Genomic DNA, 20,402 nt, shown 5'->3' on the forward strand with positions numbered 1-20,402 from the left:
GAGGGAGCTGAAGCCTCCTCACCGCGTCCAGGAAGTGGCACGATGACAACTCCGAGGAGACTGTTTCCAACAAAGGCGCCAGGGCGTTTCAACAGAGAAAGGAAAGTCTTTTCCAAAAGGACATCTTTCGTGTTACCCAGAAATTGGACTCGTAAGCATCTACCCGAGAGAAGTGAAACCCGTAACCACGAGAGCTAAACGAGACTGTGGGTAGCAGCCTGACTCCTCATAGTTCCACAGACAGAGTCTAAAGTCCATGTGCCCGGCAGCAGGAGAGCGGATAAGGAGGCCACATCCACACCAGCACCGAGCCAGAAGGAACCACAGAGACGAGAAGGGGGCAGACCTAGAACCAGTCAGGCTGAGTGAGAGAAGCCGGTCACCAGAGAATCCACAGAATCCTGTTAACAGAAGATGAAGTTCAAGGATGGGCGAGGTCTGCCCAGGGCAACCAGAGCCGCATCACCTGCAGGTGGGGCTGGGGCAGGAGGAAGCGTCGGGTGTGAGGGTGTACCGTGCAGCGTGGCCTCTGGTTCCATGCCCACATGCGTCCAACGCGTTGTCGTGTCCACCTGCGATCTGCACGTCTCGCCGTGTGTATACTCCACCTCAACAGCAGCAATAAAGACTGCCCTAAAGAAGGTTCATGGGCCCATTTCCGAGCTTTGAAGGAAAACCTGACTTTCTTTTGTATTCAGTGTTGAAATCTCTGTCCTCATAAAAGTTTATGTAAAATAGCTCATGGCCACGTCTCTACCTTCCTGAACGACACCGGCAGAGTGACGCAGAGGGGACACAGAATGTCCTGACCTCAGTGGGGTCTCACCACGACCCTCCACTGTAGGGGGGTCCCGCTGCCACCCTCCACGCTAGAGGGGTCTCACCACGACCCTCCACCCTAGACAGGTCCCGCCACCACCTTCTGCCCTAGAGGGATCCCACTGCGACCCTCTGCCCTAGAGGGATCTCGGCACAACCCTCTACAATAGAAGCAGAGGAATTATTTCTGCTTTTTACAAATTAAGAAATGTAGGCATTTTAGGTTTTTTTGTCTGCGTCAAATGCATCACCAGGCCTGGGCTGCAGCCTGCAGTGTCTGCACAGGGTTCGACAGTGGCACTGCCTGTGGCACCCCCATTCACTCAGCCGCACGTCCCGTCCTCTCTCCACAGCACAGGCTGTGTCTAGTCCATGCTGAGGCAGCGGGGCCGGCACCCGGTCCCCACGTGCCCCGTTCACTGCATACGCAGGACAGGAGTCAGTGTCTGGGGCCGTCTAGACTCGCATGACTTTCCAAACACAAGTGCTGACGGCCTGTGGTGGGTTCTTTGAGTGAAAATTTTTTAAGTGCAGTCTCTCTTGCCCATTAATTGAAGCTCGTTCTTTAGGGGGCATCTTGCTACACGGCTGTAAGGACACATTTTTTTGAAGTGTTTTGCTTCATTTCTGAACACTCTCCGCTGCACCCCACTCCCCACCAGGGTCTCACATGGAAAGGGTCACAGCCATCACCCTCTGATTTTCCCCTTTGAAAACCTGAGTCCCGTCAGCGCCACTCCAGACTTGCTGTTGATGACTGAGACCCTCTGATGTAAAGGCCTGAACGTCCACGACAGGCATTTCTGAGACAGCATTATGTGTAGTTTAGCATGGGATGAAGCGGACAGAGTCCTTTAAAGTCGATCTGTACACGAAACGTGTGACGGACACGGGCGTTCTGATCAGAGCGTGCTGGGCGTTCACTGCCACCGATGTCCCCTGCTGGGGTGGCCGAGCCCCCGCTCTGGCCGACGTTGAGGCCTCTGAATTGTTCGGCAGACAGTGGCGGCTTCTTTACCTTCGGGTTGAAGTGTCCGTATTAACCCTACATTTCCGATGCTCTGACATCTGGGGCCCTGCCGACCCTGGGGGCTGCCCCTCCCACAAACAGCCAATTCCCAGATAGTGAACAGTCACCCACTCCACGCAGGCTTTCCACATGCAAACCCTGCGATCCGGAGCCCATGCCCGCCTCCACCTCTGTGGGCTCAGACTCCAGGCCACTGCCCTAGTCACCCTGGGGCAAGGACCAGACACGGGCAGCCCCTGGCCCCGGAGCGGCTGGAACTATTCAAGCTGGGCAGTCCTGTCCCTGACGACCCTGCCTTGCCCTCGCCCAGCCTCCGGACTGACGCTGCTGCATCCCTGTATCGACCCATGGCGTGGCCTGCCCCCTCCTCTCGAAATCTGTAAGTAACAAACTGTTGTTTCAACAGCAGCTGTACCCAGATCTCTCGGGCTTGCCGTCCTAAATCATAATGAAACCTGCCGTTTAAAACAGAAGAAGGGAAACGCAGGGATCGGCATGGAGGCCGCTTACTCTTCTGTTTTTTCATTAGCCTTGAGCCTTGGAGGGGAGGGCCAGCCTCCCTTCGCCACACCCCCAGGGCCCACCAACCCCCACACATCAGCCCTCACCATGCGTTCACTGATGGAATGCTACCTTCAAAGAAAACTTCCAGCAACAAACTCAGGAAATACATCTCACTTTCTCACAAACAAAAACATGCCTAAAACCGCAGCAAAGCCTGCCTTCACCGCTACTCCTGTCTGCAGGTGACAAAGGGCTGAAGGGCTGGACAGTCCCAGGTCAACGGCACCCATGCCCCAGCTCTTCCATGCTGACAGGCTCACGTTGTTTCACAGAGAAATAAGAGATGTGCTCCGGAATTAAAGGTGTGTGTGTACCACAGCCCTCGGTGCTGTTTTGAAAATGTGCTGCTCATTGCAGCTTTCAGAATCAGAAGAGCCATCTCAGCCTCGCAACCGAGCCACCGAGCCACGAGCCCAGAGCAACCTTTTCATTCTCATTCACTGCAGTCTCCTCCCACCCCAGATCCTTTTCTTTCCCAGCGATTATCATCGCGACAGTCTTATCTCACTCGTCCACGTCCACGGGTCCAACACTGGTAACAAAGGGCTCACTCATCCCAAAGAAAATGGAAATAAGGAAGTGCGGGGATCAGGAGGAAGAGCTGTGTCTGGAAAAGTAGGCGGCCACAGGCAAGAGCCTGAGTTCTGAAGGGTCCCGGGCTCCACCAGGCGGAGCCCAGAAAACTAACAGCCCCAGAGAACTGGCAGGAGGCACCGGAGCCCGCGGCAGGAACCGGCACAGCTGCAGGGAGACCTGAAGGGCCCTCGGCATTGGGCATGGCTGTCCCCAGCAGTCGGCGTCCTCCGTGCTTAGGAGGCGAGGGATGTCTCCACACATGCCTGCACTAGCCAAGATGTGTGTCAGAGTTGGCCCGGCCATAGCTCACGGTGGACACCAGTCCCCGCGATTGAATTTCATCGGAGGGAAAGAAACAGGGAGGTGAGGAATGAGTGGTGGTCGCTAAGGAAAGGTCCTTCCTGTGGACACGAACCAATGCACACAGGCTCGGCGGCCCAGCGGCCTCCTCATCAGGTGAGTGGGGCAGGAGGGCCCGGAGTAACGACCTGACCAGAGGCCTCGTCTGGGGCAAAGTCCATTATTTCTGATGTCACGATTCGCAGGAAGTGGCAGGGCCTCCAAGTGTGGTAGAACAATTCACTTCCAAGTCCAAAGATCCCTTCTGCCCTCCCAAAAAGGACAAAAGGACTCTCCACACACTAGCTTGGCACAGCAGGCACCACAAGGCCTGGGAGCCTCCACCTGCATCTGTAGACACCGCCTTCCTGAGCTCCCAGGCAGCAGGGTGGCCACCGTCCCCCCCGTAGCCGGAGCTCCCCAGGACTGCAGCCCCGGGCCACCACCTGCCCAGACGACCCCACTGCAGCTCCAGAGAAGGCGACGTGGTCCGTGCGGGGACAAGTTTGGGACAGAGTTCCATTAACCGTTCTTCTGCAAGGCCCTGTGTTTCCTAAGGGGGCTGAAAAGCTGGTTGTGATATTTTGACAAATGGGGAGAGAATAAAAACCATGTGACTTCTCAACAAAGAAGGTTAAATGTTCTCGAATTCGGGATTTCCAGTGAAAATGAATCATGTTTTGCCATACTGATCCACAAATAAACTTTTCTGAGCCTCCCAAGGTTTATAAAAATGATGTGCACAGGCCAGGGTATTCAATTCAGAGTGGCTACAGTGTTGCCAGCAGGAAAATGCCGAAAGAAAGAGAAAGCAGACATCAGCCGGACGCGGTGGCTCACACCCGTAATCCCAGCACTTTGGGAGGCCAAGGTGGGCGGATTTCTTGAGCCCAGGAGTTGGAGACCAGCCTGAGCAATATAGTGAAACTCCATCTCTACTAAAAATACCAAAAATTAGCTAGGCATGGTGTCAGGCGCCTGTAATCCCAGCTACGCAGGAGACTAAACCAGGAGAATTGCTTGAACCTGGGAGGTGGAGGTTGCAGTGAGCTAAGATTGTGCCACTGCACTCCAGCCTGGGCGATAGAGCGAGAGAAGGGGAAGGGGAAGGAGAAGGGGGACATCAGCAGGCATCCCGGGGTGGAGCGCTCACCCTCTCCCTCCAGGGCAGGCTGGCGCTTCTCCCAACCACCCCGAGGGAAGAGGCTGCGGTCTGTGTTTCTAACAGCAAACACCGTCACTGTCAACACTGATAAGTACTGCTTAACACGAAGACAGGTGTGTCGACCCACCCTGAACTTTGCAAAATGATGCTTATTCCCCTCTCAAACCCACACAGAGGCCAAGTGCCTGCTCTGAAGGAGAAATGGAACAGGAAGCCACGTTTCCAGAATACCATGGCTCGGCAAGACTTCCCTCACATCATGGTGAGAAGGTTCCAGAATAACACAGCTCGGCAAGGTTTCCCTCACATCACGGTGAGAAGGTTCCAGAATACCATGGCTCGGCAAGGCTTCCCTCACATCACGGTGAGAAGGGGCGGCAGTGCCCGGTATACAGCGTGGTACAGTGAGCGCCACACTCAACCATATGAACAGCCTACTTGTATCGACAGAGAGCAGCTGGGAATGTAGAGTTTGGGGAACTGGCAGGCGTCCACCCTTGAGAAACTGAGGCTCCGTGGGGGACTAGGAAGGGAGGAAGAAATGGCAACGTGAGCAGAAAGGCCATCAGGCACGGCGGGAAAGCCAGAGCACCCTGGCCAGACGCGGCCAGGCTTGGTGTGGAGCTGTCAGTACTGAACCAACAGGGGCTCCCCTGCCGTGGCTGCAGCTGCCTGCACGCTTTCTCAGGCCTGATTATTCTAGAATCTGTAGGGTGTTAGCTCACATTTCTTTTTCCATCATTGCAGCTAGGACCTTAGACACATTTAAAGTTCCCATCAATCCGATCATCCATCCTTGTGCTGCCCTGCCCTGGGGGATGCCAGGCTGGACTCCCGTGAAGAAAGGCTGACCATGCTCCCGGAGTCTTGGCCCCAGCGCTCATGGTCTGTGGTTTGGGGCAAGCTCGCTCACTTCTTCATGCCTCAGTTTCCATATCTGTAAAATGGTGACAAGTGAGGCATGGGCCCAGCATACTGTAAGTGCTTAATAAATTATAACTATTATCATGAAACAAGGAGAGGATGAGAAATCATTTTAGTTTTCCACTCTTTTCCCCCTTTCCCATCCATTCTGAAAACAAATACTTGGTTCTCCATGAGAAGCTCTCGCCACAGCTCATTGTGATCCTCAGGTGAGAAGTGAGGAACGCGGTCAGAGAGCCCCTTAGATGCTCAGTCGCACAAGCTGACGGGCACCTTCCAACTTGCTCAAGATCTAATTCAAGATTATGCATTTTGAAACTATTTTCTGCCAAAATATTAACCAAAATGTTAACCTATATTTAAAAAAATATGAACCTCTCATTAAAGTCAAAGCCCAGTCTCCGTCCATCCCTCCACCCACTAACCTGCCCATTGATTGCACCAACCTGTATTGGGCATCTATTGTGATCAAAGCCTGGGAACAAACATTATTCTAAGAAATAATAGGCCGGGCGTGGTGGCTCACGTCTGTAATCCCAGCACTTTGGGAGGCTGAGGCAGGCGGATCACGAGGTCAGGAGATCGAGACCATCCTGGCTAACATGGTGAAACCCCATCTCTACTAAAAATACAAAAAATTAGCCAGGCGTGGTGGCGGGCGCCTGTAGTCCCAGCTACTCAGGAGGCTGAGGCAGGAGAATGGTGTGAACCCGGGAGGCGGAGCTTGCAGTGAGCCGAGATCACGCCACTGCACTCCAGCCTGGGTGAAAGAGTGAGACTCCGTCTCAAAAAAAAAAAAAAGAAAAAAAAAACCATGAATGCACAGACTATCTGGTGGTGACCAACGCTGTGAAGAAATAACCCAGAGTATGAAGGATGGGGAGCTGGAGCACGGCTCTTTCATACAGCACTGCCAGAGAAAGCCTCATTGAGAAGGTGAAGTTTCAGCAGAGGCCTGAGGGAGGTGAGCGTGGGCCTAGTGGGGCCTGGGAAGCTGTCTTCAGGCAGGAGTAGCAGTGAGCACTAAGGCCGTGGGCAGAAGCTGCCTGGCGTATTGGGTTGGAAGAACAGACAGGAGGCCAAAGTGTCCAGAATGCAGCCCCCACATGGAGAGTTCACAGTGATATGGGAGTGCTGGGAAGGGGAGAGCTGGTCCCTTTAAATGATATAGAAGTGTGAAGGGAAGTGCTGGGTTGAGGAAGGCAGGTCCCTGGCTGGGGCTCCATCTCCACAGACCTAGGTGAGGACAGGCACTCCTGCCTTCACAACCAAATGTTGCATTTCCCAAGACCATCCTGGCCCCTACCACACTCCCATCCTGTGCCTATAAAAACCCCCAAGACCCTGGCAGGCACACACACAAGCAGCTGGATGTCAAGTGGAGCACGTTGGCAGAAGAGCAGACTGACAGACACCAGCAGACCAGCAGGCCACCGACTGGGGGGACAAGAGCAGACCGAGAGATGCCAGCAGGCCACTGACTGGGGGGACAAGAGCAGACCGACAGACACCAGCATACCAGCAGGCCACCAACCAGTGGGACAAGAGCACACCAACAGACACCAGCATACCAGCAGGCCACCAACCAGTGGGACAAGAGCACACCAACAGACACCAGCATGCCAGCAGGCCACCGACTCGGGGGACAAGAGCAGACCAACAGACACCAGCATACCAGCAGGCCACCAACCAGTGGGACAAGAGCACACCAACAGACACCAGCATACCAGCAGGCCACCGACTGGGGGGACAAGAGCAGACCGACAGACACCAGCATGCCATCGACCAGCGGAACGATGCCGAGTGTGGCCGGGGCAGTCTGAGGAGAGCCCAGGCCATCAAGCACCCGGACTCCAGGGGAAAATCATCTCCCTTCTGGCTCCCCCATCTGCTGAGAGCTACTTCTACTCAAAACAACCTTGCACTTACTCTCTAAGCCCACATATGATCTGATTCTTCCAGTACACCAAGGCAAGAACCCAGCATTCAGAAAGCCCTCTGTCCTTGTGATAAGGAAGGGGTCTGATTGAGCTGACTAACACAAGCTACCTATAGACGGCAAAATTAAAGGAGTGAAACCAAAAGAGCACCCTGTAACACACGCCCACTGGGGCTTCAGGAGCTGTAAACATTCACCCCTAGACACTGCCGTGGGGTCTGAGCCCACAGCCTGCATGTCTGCATGCTCCCCTAGAGGTTTGAGCAGCGGGGCACTGAAGAAGCGAGCCACTCCCCCATCGCACGCCCTGTGAGGGGAATAAGGGAACTTTTCCCGTTTCAACAGGACATGGAGGGAGAGGAGTGGTGGGTGGGGGTGCCACAGATATGCAGGGTCTCGCAGATCAGGCAAACAGCTTTGATTTTTACTGAGTGTGATGAGAAGCCCGTGGTGTGCTCTCAGCAGTGGGATATCATCTGATTGACAAATTTACAAGAACCACTCTGCAGGCCTGAGACAAGGTCAGAGGCAGGAGGCCAGGTCTGGTCAGATCTGGTGAGGGGTGGGGGGGGGGGGTGCAGGGAGGAGCCGGCAGGTGGGGAGGCCAGGTCTGGTCAGATCTGGTGAGCGGTGGTTGGGGGGGGTGCAGGGAGGAGCTGGCAGGCGGGGAGGCCAGGTCTGGTCAGATCTGGTGAGGGGTGGTGGTTGGGGGGCAGGGAGCAGCCGGCTGGTGGGGAGGAGGGGGCACCCTGGGTGTGCTCGGAAGGCAGGTACGGCAGGGTCTGCCGACAGAATGGACATGGGGGGACAGAAAGAAAAGGACCTAAATGGATAGTGGCCCCACAGCCACACTGTAGGAACCATGGGAGGGTTCGTTCGAGGTGTGGGGTCCGGGCTGGGCTGGGAGGCCCTCAGGAGCCCGGCAGGCACCCACACTGCCATGTTTGGTCTTGTGCCAGTGCAGGGGGGATGAGAGTCCTGCTGGTCACAGGCAGGGCATGTCAGGGCAGAAACCCTAAAAGATTCACAGCCTTCCAGAAAAGGCAGCGTAACGCAGAGACAGGTGTTCTCTGGAGTCAGCCAAACCGGGCTCAAACTCCACCCCACCATTCACCACAGTTGGGACTCGGGGAACCCCATCCAGCCTCTTCCAGGCTCATGAGCCCTCTGTGTGAAACTGAATCAATAACTCCCACTCGAATGGGTTGCTGAGAAAATGAAATATAGTAAGTGTGTTGTCTACTACCTGCTAATGCTCAGTATTTGTTGACAGGAAGTTGTGTCCCCTCTTCTAACACCGCTGTAACATTTAACGACTCAGAAAAACTCTCTCTTATGGCTGCTACGCATCTCTTTTCCTTTGACTCCCTTTGGTTCGGGTCTTGTTAAATGGATGGGAGAGCAGAAATACAACTGCCCTGAAATAAAACTTCATGTTCTTTATGGTAAAGATCAGAGAACAGGAGGCATTTTCAGTGGGCCTCTTAGAATCACTATAATAGGAAACATCCACCTTCAAAATGGAATAATAAAGTACAATTCCAAAAACTACTTCCCCTCATCTGAAAAAGAAACTTTTTAGGTTATCATTAATGAAAAATAACTTTAAAAAAATCATAAGTATATAAGATAAAATTCTAAGTTGCTGGGCAGCTTATGGGAGAACAGTTAATGCGTACTAGGGATCCCCTCCCATGTAACCTCTACAAACCACACACACAGCATTTTATGAACATGCTGAGTTATCTCAGAAGCATCCACTACCCGCCATTTGAAGATGAAGAGAAATGAGGAAGTATGTTTTGCAGCATCCAGTGAGCCCTGGTGGGTTGAAGAAGGGCTGCAGCACAGAGCACAGATAACAAGAATATCAAAGTAAAACGTTGTGTTCCATCAACTGCACCACGTAATTCTGCAATCTGGCCAGTTCATAATGACATTTTAAGTAGCTTTCAGTGCTCCAAGTGGGCTCTCATAAGGCAGTTACACAAAATGTCAGGATATTAAATGTGTAAAGCCTGGAGTAAGAGATCAGCTCACATGACTCTGCATTCTCAACTGCCACAGCCAGGCCTATTGAAATTATATGTCATTGTAGGGCCTTCCAAACAAAGTGGTACAAGCTTTAAACAATCAGCAACAGCCTACAGATAACCTCGCCACAACATTGTTTTCACAAAGACAATGGGAATCATGCACAACAGCTTTTGCTCCTAAGTGCCTTTACAACCATGTATATATGAAGGTACACAGACACATCTGAACACCCATCATCACCATCAGTAGCACCACCATCACCAACACCATCATCACCATCATCATCACAATCACCATCATCATCACCATCACCATCAGCACTATCATCACCATCAACACCATCATCATCATTGCCATCATCACCATCACCATCATCGCCAATACCATCATCACCATCAACACTATCATAACCATCAACACCATCATCATCACCATCATCACCATCAACACTATCATCACCATCACCATCAACATTATCAACACCATCATCATTGCCATCACCAACGCCATCATCACCATCAACACTATCATCACCATCATCACCACCATCATCATCGCCAACATCACCAATGCCATCATCATCATCACCATCACCATCAGCACTATCATCACCATCAACACCATCATCACCATCACCATCAGCACTATCATCACCATCAATACCATCATCACATCACCATCAACAGTATATCACCATCATCAACACCATCACCATCATCGCCATTATCACCATCATCATCACCATCACCATCAACACTATCATCACCACCATCATCACCATCATCATTGCCATCATCACCATCACCATCAGCACTATCATCACCATCAACACCATCATCACCATCACCATCATCGCCATCACCATCATCATCACCATCAACACTATCATTACCATCATCAACACCATCATCATCACCACCATCATCACCATCACCCACCATCATGGGGAATGGACTGTGCTCCTTTGGTTTAGAGGACATACAGCCCATTTAATTGCTGGGGTCCAAAACTTGGGTATTTGCAGAGGATTCAGGTAAATTCAGTAGGAGCTCATTATTGCATTCTCTCCTCATTTGGGCTTCCACAGGGAGAAACTGACATAATCATATGCCAGCATGTTGTCTATTTTCACTGGAAACAACACAAGTGTAGTAAAATATATTCTGCTTCCAATATGAGGGGGTAAGGAATCACAGCTGAGTAGTGTGCATCTCTCCCTGACTAATGAAAAGTGCCCATGCTGCAGCCTGGGATGAAGCTTCTCCTGCACTGTCACGCCGCAATATTTTGCACTCACAGGGCTCAGCATTCACCCAGTCTGACACTTTCCCTATTGAATGCAATACTGAGGCAAAGAAGAAAAAAATATATCAAATTAGCTCTGGCATTAATGACATGACTTCAGTGGGGTGTGGGGATTGGCAGTCAAATGGCTTTCTAAAGACTGCTTCCTTCAGGTTCATGTTAGTGTGAGTTGGCACACTCAGAACGTGAACTGACGGACGACAGGTAACGCAGCTCACTGTGGACTGGGTGGCAGGTAAGACCAGAAGAGAAAATGTTTTACAGATGTCGGAGGGTTGGGACTTTGGAGCCGCCCACATTCGCTAAATGAGCTAAGCCGACATCTGCAGAAACGCCCTCGTAATGGGAACAGTTACCTCGAAAAGGTCTAGAAATGCCGGTGGAGAGGGCAGGTGAACACACAGCTGCAGTCAGACGCTCGGCATGATCAGACCCAAAGCAAACCAACTGCTGCATAGAACGCCCTGGGGCTTCGAGCCCCCAGTTCCAGCCTGTGACGCACTCACCTGTGGGAAGGGGAAAGGCTCCCCCAGCGCCTTCCCTACACCTGCCCTGTGCCCTCAGAGCGGAAGCATCACCATGTAATCAGCAGTCTCCATTAACCACCAGCGTTCAGGTTGGAACTGGGGAGATTTGGAAAAGTGACAGGAAGGATGACATCATATGCAGAGGATGCTTATACAGCGGACAGCACCCCTGTTCCATGTGGCTCTGGAAGGCCTCCCCATTGTGCTAACACAGCAGAGAGCACCCCTGTTCCATGTGGCTCTGGAAGGCCTCCCTCTTGGAGCCATGGCAGAAGGTGGTGGGAGGAAAACCTCAGGGGTTGGGCAGTGGCAGTGAGGTGCCTTTAGGTGCCCTACCAATTCCTAGTCAGACAGAGGCAAATTTCAACCCAATTCTCAAAGTAAAAATCTTTCCAGCAAATGCAGCTGGCTTACAGCAGCATGGACCTGGCAGGAAAGCAGTGACCTCAGAGGTGTTTAAGCAGAGTCTGTAAGGACATCAGCCAAACACCGGGGAAGAGATTTCTCACATGGGGGCAGTTTATGACTCTTACTTCTCCCAAATCTGAAAGCAGTGACTCTGCACTAGTGCAGAAGTCGGGGAGCCTCCTCCCCCTGGGAGAAGACATGAGCTGGGTGGAGCCGAGCAGGCAGGTCCGGGGCTGCCAGCCACACGCAGGTCCGGGGCTGCCAGCCACACACAGCCGCTGCCACCCCGCACTGGGCGCATCCACATCAGGGTTGCTGAGCAGGTGGGTGTGTCCTCAAGGTGCAGTGAGAGGAACCCTGTTCCCGCTATATAAGCCACAGAGTGACCCCCCCAGCACCCCTGGGTGCCCTCTCCTGTGCCTGCTCCCCTGGGAGAGAGTGCGCTGCTGCTGACTCCACGGTGTGCTGACGCACAGGAAGAAAGGCCTCAGGCAGTGCACACTGAGCCCGGGACTGTTTCGCTAGGATGAAAGGCACTTTGATAACATAGGTGCCTTCTCCTCCTGCTTTAGAGGGTGCTCGTGAACTCCAGCCAGGGGCATGGATCCGAGATTAAGAATTTATCAGTGGCTTCCTCCTGGAGCAGCCTGTGAGAGGCGGCCTCTGTGTGCCAGTGATTAGGTGGCCAATTCTCTTCTAATTTTTTTTTTTTTAAGCCAAGAGGCATGCTTGGGTTTAGAGCACTGAGCAGCACTGGGATGCATTCAAATATGAATGAATTTCTTCAAAAACGAAAAGGCAGCAGGTGCTTCCTTTCAAGTGAAAATGACCCCAAAAGTGTGGGCATATTTTCTCCAAAGTGACAGAAGCATTGGCATCAGTTTTTTCTGTGTTATAATCTACTGCTGTCACCGTGAAAAGTCAAAGGTTTGGTTCAGTGCCCTCCTGAGACTGGGCTGCGGGGAACACGCCCTTCTCTGTGAGGGTTTTCAGGCTGGGATTCCCACCACCAACACGACAAGGAAGTGGGCACCCCACCAGCCAACGCAGGACCTCAGGGTCACGGAAGGCTCGAAGGAGAAGAGGACCAGAACACGCTTATTTTGGATGAGGGGAGAGAACTGGGAGCCCATGTGATTGGCCAGAACTTCGCAAGTGCTTTCTGAATGAATGAGTGAACTCGGGAGAATCAGGAGCCCGTGTGATTGGCCGGGACTTCGCAAGTGCTTTCTGAATGAATGAGTGAACTCGGGAGAATCAGCAGCCCGTGTGATTGGCCGGGACTTCGCAAGTGCTTTCTGAATGAATGAGTGAACTCGGGAGAATCGGCAGCCCGTGTGATTGGCCGGGACTTCGCAAGTGTTTTCTGAATGAATGAGTGAACTTGGGAATAACCACACGAAGCGTTGCATGGCTGGAGAGTTGCACGGCCGGCAGCAGAAACAAGTTCTTCCAGCTTCCACATGAGTTTCCCAGTGCACTTTCCACATGAACACCACGGGCCCCATCTTAGGACAGAGGCTGGCTGGGTGGAGATCCGTGATTACCTTGGCCATACAAGTGATAGTATAATAAGACGCCTGAATAGAAGAAATATCAGGTATGTTGGGATGAGGTTGCAATGTGAAATTCAGAACCAAAAGTCAGCCGTCATGATGTGAATTAGGGACTTGTAATTCCCATCCAGGCTCTGGAGGGCGCAGAACCAAGATGATGAAAGAAAGGGTTCTAACAGGTTGGTTACCGGTTTTGTTTCCCGTTCAGTGTGGCTGGTGTTTGATCAATGAGCAAGGATTACAACAGTGGACACCCCACACGTTATTTGTCATTGGTTCATTTAGAAAACGGTGTCTGATGTGTCTCCTAAAGTGATTTCCAAAACGCTTTCACTGTCATCAGTCTTGAGCTGAAAGTATGGCATTACACAAGTACCGTATCTATAAGAAAAAAAATTACAGCACTGATGAAAGAAAGCAAAAGTAAAGAAATGGAGAAGGAGCATATAAATATTACATGCTCATGGCTAGCAGGACATGGGTTTGGATCATAATCTCAAAAGATACAGTCCCAATTGCCATAATCCCAAATAGTGAAATCCCCAAATATCTGAATATCAAAATCTCTAAATAGAGTCTAAATCCCAAAAGTCTAGTGTTGCTAATGTTTAAAATCTCCTAAATCATAACCACAGGAGAGTTGCATCCTGCTGGGTGGAGCTATTAGCTTGTTATTGTCTTTATTTGGAAATTAAGCATAATTTAAGGAGTTGTGTGTGAGTGCCAAGTTGACAAGGGGTGAAACTGTAGACTTCGTTTTAAGTGTCAACTTGACTGGGTTAAGGAATACCTAGAAATCCAGTAAAGCTTCATTTTGGGTGTTTCTGGGAGGTGTCTCCAGGGAGATTGGGGTGGAGTCTGAGAGGGCTCGGGGAAGGTCTGCCTCAGTGTTGGTGGGCGGGCACTGTCCAAACAGCTGGGGCCCAGAGAGAACAAACACAGAGGGTGAATTAGGCTCCCTCTGAGTGCTGGGGCAGACTTTCCTTCTGCTGCCCTGGACATCAGAGCTCCAGGTTTGCCAGCCTTTGGACTCCAGGACTCACACCAGCCATCCCTGGGTCTTCAGACTGAGAGTTACACCATCAGCTTCCCTGGTTCTCAATGCAAAAACACTGCAACTTCCTCAATAAATGAAGAATGTCCTTTTTGTACATCTGCATTTGCGAAAGATACAATTTCTTGAGATCTCAGCTCTTCGACTGTTTATGCAGCAGTGACCCATCAGGGTTTTTGACTCATCTCATCAAAAGCCTTAGGTTGTTCATCAGGGTATTTCAGATGCCTGCAGTTATACAGCTGGGTGCACACAATTACCAAGTAGAGTGACATGCTTTTATACATCTCCCTTCCTGACCTATGTCTTCATAAACACGGTTCATCTGCTCATAACTGTGATGCCCATGCAACTGTCGTCAAGATACCTGAGGGCTTATGTCTGCAAAAATACGAATGTTATTATTGCTTATTTTATTGTGTAAAATGGCCTATGAAGTGTTTTGTCACAATTTTATATGCTTTGCAAACAAATTCCCTTTTAAAAATGTAAATAAATGTCTTTTAAATAATTTTTTCCAGAATTACATTTTTGGGATTTTGATATTTTGAGACTGTGATTTTCAGGATTTTAGGGACCTTAGGGATTTTGATATTTCAGGATCTTAACATTCAGAACTATGGCATTCAGGATTGTGTCTTTCAGGATTATGACTGGCTCCCAAAGACTCAATATTGTCAGCATGTCAGTTCTCCAACTTGATCTATGGATTTAATGAAATCCCAGTCAAAATCCCAGCAAGTCATGTTTTGGATACAAGCAAGTTTATTCTAAAGTTTATATGGAGAGGCGAGTGACCCAGAACAGCCAACACAATACTGAAGAAGAACAAAGGCGGAGGACAACAGCACCCATCATTAGGACGCGCTACACCCATTGTTACGACTCACTCCAACTCCACAGGAATCCAGGCAGGGTGGGGTTGATGACACAGACAAACAGATCAATGAAACAGAACAGAGAGCCCAGACATGGGTCCACATACATGAGGTCAGCCGAGCTTTGAAAAGGAGCAAAGGTGATGCTATGGAGAAAGGATCGCCTCTTAACAAATGGTGCTGGACAACTGGATGTCCACATGTACAGAAACAATTCCAGATGCAGACCTTACACCTTTCACAACTAACTCAGAATGGGTCACAGACCTCATTATAAAATGAAAAAACATAAAACTCCTTAAAGGTAAGAGAGGAGAAACTCTGGATGACCTCGGGTTTGGTGATGACTTTTTAAAATCCAACACCAAAGGCAAAATCCATGAATAAAATAATTGGTCAGCTGGACTTCATTAAAATAAAAACTAATGCTCTGCAAAAGACGCTGTCAAGAGAATGAAAAGACAAGCCACAGACTGGGAGAAAATGTTTACAAAAGACATATCTGATATCTGATAAAGGACCAATATCTAAAATATTCAAGAACTTTACAAACTCAACAATAAGAAAACAAACAGCCTAATTAAAACATGGCCCAGAGACCACCACAGACACCTCACCACAGAAGATACACAGAGGAAAACAAGCATGTGAAGATGCTCTGCTTCCTCCATCATCAGGGAAACGTGAATGAAAATGACAACGAGACACCACCACACACCTCTCAGAAGGGCTGGAACCCAGAACATCGACAACACCCAATGCAGGCGAGGATGTGGAGCAACAGCAGCTCATTCACCGCTGGTGACACGCAGAATGCAGAATGCCACAGCCACTGGGGAAGACAGTTTGGTGGCTGCTTCCAAAACCAAACATTCTCTTACTATGTGATCCAGTGATTACACTCCTTGGTACTTAACCAGTAGAAGTTAAAGACTTATACCCACACAAAAACCTGCATGAGGGTGCTTATGGCAGCTTTATGAATAATTGCCAATACATGGAAGCAACCAAGATGTTCCTCAGTAGGCGAATAAACTGTGGCCCATCTATACAATGGAGTGCTATGGATTATAATGTAATAATACAATACTATTCAGCACTAAAGAGAAATGAGCCATCGAGCCATGAAAAGATGGGGGAATCTTCAAGGCATGTGACCCATCTGAAAAGGCCACATATTGTAAGGTTCCAACTCCAGGACATTCAGGAAAAGGCAAACTATGGAGACAGCAACAAGGTCCGTGGTTGCCAGGTCTTGAGTGGGGAAACTGGAGACGCTGAACTAGATGAGCCCCAAATTCCTTCACCGGCCACTGCACGTCACCTGTTTTCCTGCACGTCACCTGTTGTCCTCCCCGTCACCCCACCTTAGATAGGCCTTCCACTGAACCTGCTTTAAAGCTCTTTGAAAGGAGACCAGATGTGAATTATGAATAAGTGAAGGAAGAGAGTCTCTTTTTAAAGCTTTTACCAGATGAACTTTTGTCATATGCGTTCAACCCGCAGCCTCGTTGACTGACTGCTTCTTTGGGAGCAGGTACGCGTGGGTCTTCTCTCTCACTCTCTGAAGACTAAACAGCAAGGGTCTCATGTTGGACCCGACCGTGCGACAGGAGGGTGGCCCTGTTCTCTGACCCGTAAAGAAGTTTTCTGTTTCCTGGCATTATCGCAGGGTCCTCCCTTCCTGCTCGGGTGCAGTTGCTGTTTGTGTGTTGAGAATGTCTGTCTAGCTAGGGCCTCTCATCTTCAGAAATCATTTGATGTCTGGATTTGCTTTAGAATCATCCCAGGGCAGAGCAGGGGGCTGTAGTGGGCGCAGAGGAGCATCAGGAAAGCCTGAGAGTCACCACTTGTGGGAGACAGGTGATGCCTGTACGGGGTTCTCAATATTCTCTGTATATTTCATAGGTGATGCCTATACCGGGTTCTCAATTCTCTCTATTTCTTAGGTGACGCCTGTACGGGGTTCTCAATATTCTCTGTGTTTCATAGGTGATACCTGCACGGGGTTCTCAATTCTCTCTATTTCATAGGTGACGCCTGTACGGGGTTCTCAATATTCTCTGCGTGTTTCATAGGTGACGCCTGCACGGGGTTCTCAATATTCTCTGCGTGTTTCATAGGTGACGCCTGTACCGGGTTCTCAATATTCTCTGCGTGTTTCATAGGTGACGCCTGTACTGGGTTCTCAATATTCTCTGCGTGTTTCATAGGTGATACCTGCACGGGGTTCTCAATTCTCTCTATTTCATAGGTGACGCCTGTACGGGGTTCTCAATATTCTCTGCATGTTTCATAGGTGACGCCTGCAGGGGGTTCTCAATATTCTCTGCGTGTTTCATAGGTGACGCCTGTACTGGGTTCTCAATATTCTCTGCGTGTTTCATAGGTGATACCTGCACGGGGTTCTCAATTCTCTCTATTTCATAGGTGACGCCTGTACAGGGTTCTCAATATTCTCTGCGTGTTTCATAGGTGACGCCTGCAGGGGGTTCTCAATATTCTCTGCGTGTTTCATAGGTGACGCCTGTACAGGGTTCTCAATATTCTCTGCGTGTTTCATAGGTGACGCCTGTACCGGGTTCTCAATATTCTCTGCGTGTTTCATAGGTGACGCCTGTACCGGGTTCTCAATATTCTCTGCGTGTTTCATAGGTGACGCCTGTACCGGGTTCTCAATATTCTCTGCGTGTTTCATAGATGACGCCTGTACTGGGTTCTCCATATTCTCTGCGTGTTTCATAGGTGACGCCTGTACAGGGTTCTCAATATTCTCTGTGTGTTTCGTAGGTGATACCTGTACGGGGTTCTCAATTCTCTCTTCTTATTTCATAGGTGATCAATATTCTCTGTGTATTTCATAGGTGACGCCTGTACGGGGTTCTCAATATTCTCTGTATATTTCATAGGTGGCGCCTGTATGGGGTTCTCAATTCTCTCTGCTTATTTCATAGGTGATCAATATTCTCTGTGTATTTCATAGGTGATGCCTGTACCGGGTTCTCAATTCTATTTCACAGGTGATGCCTGTACAGGGTTCTCAATTCTATTTCATAGGTGACGCCTGTACGGGGTTCTCTATATTCTCTGTATATTTCGTAGGTGACGCCTGTACGGGGTTCTCAATTCTCTCTGCATATTTCATAGGTGATCAATATTCTCTGTGTATTTCATAGGTGATACCTGCATGGGGTTCTCAATTCTCTCTGCGTATTTCCTATTTGCCGTCTTACATGAGGCTTTTCTAAAGCGCACAGTGCAGTTAGGAAGACAGTTTTTATCAGCATATCACCAGCATTGTAGGGTAGCTCAGGAAGAATGCCACGCACATTGTGTAACTCGTAGGGATCACGGGAGAGTGGAGAGAGCACGGTCAGGACGCTTGTTCCGAAGATCCACACCCTGGGGTGTGGGAGGAACGAGTAGGCGCCAAGGCAGGGAGGTGAAGCTCCCCGGGTGCATAAGAAAGGCACACAGAACAGGAGCGCGCAGGAAGGGCTCGCAGAGCAGGAGCGTGAGCGTAGGAAAGGCACACAGGGCAGGAGCGCGCGCGTAGGAAGGGCACGCAGAACAGGAGCGTGAGCGTAGGAAGGGCTCGCAGAGCAGGAGCGCGCGCGTAGGAAGGGCTCGCAGAGCGGGAGCGCGCGCGTAGGAAGGGCTCGCAGAGCGGGAGCGCGCGCGTAGGGAGGGCTCAGAGCGGGAGCGCGCGCGTAGGGAAGGCACGCAGAGCAGGAATGTGTCCTATTCTCTCTGTGAGCTCACCCTCACCCGGCTCTCCAGCCGGGTTTCCCTCCCTGTGATGGGGGCGAGGATGTTTATTGCTTTCTGTTCCCAGTAATGAGGACAGAGGGGAATGGGGCTTTTTAAGCTGTGGGAGATGGGATAGGAGAGAGAAAAGGGAGGTTAGAGAAGGAAGAGGACGACCCAACGTGACCCCACTAGAAGGAGTGCCGAGGTGGGAGAATGCAGGTAGAGGGGCAGCCGGTGCCGGGGAGGGGCACGGAAGGCTGAGATGAGAAGCTGAAGGTCACCTCGGCCATGTATTCACCGCCTGTGCCCAAGGGCTGAGGCCACACTGAGCTGGAGGAGAACAGGAAGCTCGGCAGCTACACGGACCCAAGGTCGCAAGTGAAGACCCCCTGATAGCGTCCAGTACCTACGAGAGCGCAGGAGGCAGTGAAGACCCCCGATGGTGTCTAGTACCCACAAGAGGCAGTGAAGACCCCAATATCGTCCAGTACCCACGAAAGCACAGGAGGCAGTGAAGACCCCTGATGGTGCCTAGTACCCACAAGAGGCAGTGAAGACCCCCTGATATCGTCCAGTACCCACGAAAGCGCAGGAGGCAGTGAAGACCCCTGATGGTGTCTAGTACACAGACAGCACAGGAGGCAGTGAAGACCCCCGACGGTGCCTAGTACCCACAAGAGGCAGTGAAGACCCCCTGATAGCGTCCAGTACCCACGAAAGCGCAGGAGGCAGTGAAGACCCCTGATGGTGTCTAGTACACAAAGAGGACAGGAGGCAGTGAAGACCCCCGATGGTGTCTAGTACCCACGAAAGTGCAGGAGGCAGTGAAGACCCCGATGGTGTCTAGTACCCACGCAAGTGCAGGAGGCAGGACCATCAAGAAGAGGGGTTTCTCGGAGTAGAGCATGGCTTAGAACAGAGGAGACGTCGCCCCAGAGGGAGAGGTGCTGGAGAGAAAGTGGCCACTCCAGGCGGGCAGCTCCCATAGCAAACAGCACCATCAATGCTCCAGCAGCACTCACTCAAGTGCAGCATCGGCCTCCTCTGCCGTCCTTCTCCTCCAAGACAGGAACAAGGAGAAAGCATCGGTAATGGTCACACGTCCTTCCCTCTAATTGCAATTTCACATTCCTTCTATTTAAAAACTGCCATAACGGCTGCATGAACAAAGAAAGAGCGAGGGCAGGAGAGCTCCCGGCTGCAGACAGCGGAGAAGCTGATGCTCGCTCTCAGCGGCTCCCATTCAGCCTTCACTTAAGGAGCAGCGAGCGCTCACATAACGCGATGCTCAGGCAATGTTTGTGAAATTTTAGTATTTGTTATCTCCAAAAGGGAAGTCATGTTTTATCAGAACCCACTGCAGGATGGTCTTGGGAAAAGGCTGTTGGGAAATAAATGGGTCGGAACCTTCTCCATATCACAGAGTTGCAGGAACCCGCAAACGCCCTTCTCCCCTGGGCCCGCCCTGACGTGGGTTAACTCAGGTAGCGACACCGGAAGCCACGGTCTTGGCACAGCAGTCACCTCGAGG

At 50.9% G+C, this 20,402-nt stretch overlaps 1 protein-coding gene across 9 annotated transcripts in view; it reads right to left on the reverse strand.

Annotated features, from left to right (window-relative positions):
* Window positions 1–20,402, reverse strand: part of PTPRN2 (protein tyrosine phosphatase receptor type N2) — a 1,079,664-nt gene that overhangs the window by 640,134 nt on the left and 419,128 nt on the right. The gene's annotated exons all lie outside the window — the stretch shown is intronic.

Source organism: Pan paniscus, chromosome 6, assembly GCF_029289425.2.
Source record: "Pan paniscus chromosome 6, NHGRI_mPanPan1-v2.0_pri, whole genome shotgun sequence".
Lineage (NCBI taxonomy): Eukaryota > Metazoa > Chordata > Mammalia > Primates > Hominidae > Pan > Pan paniscus.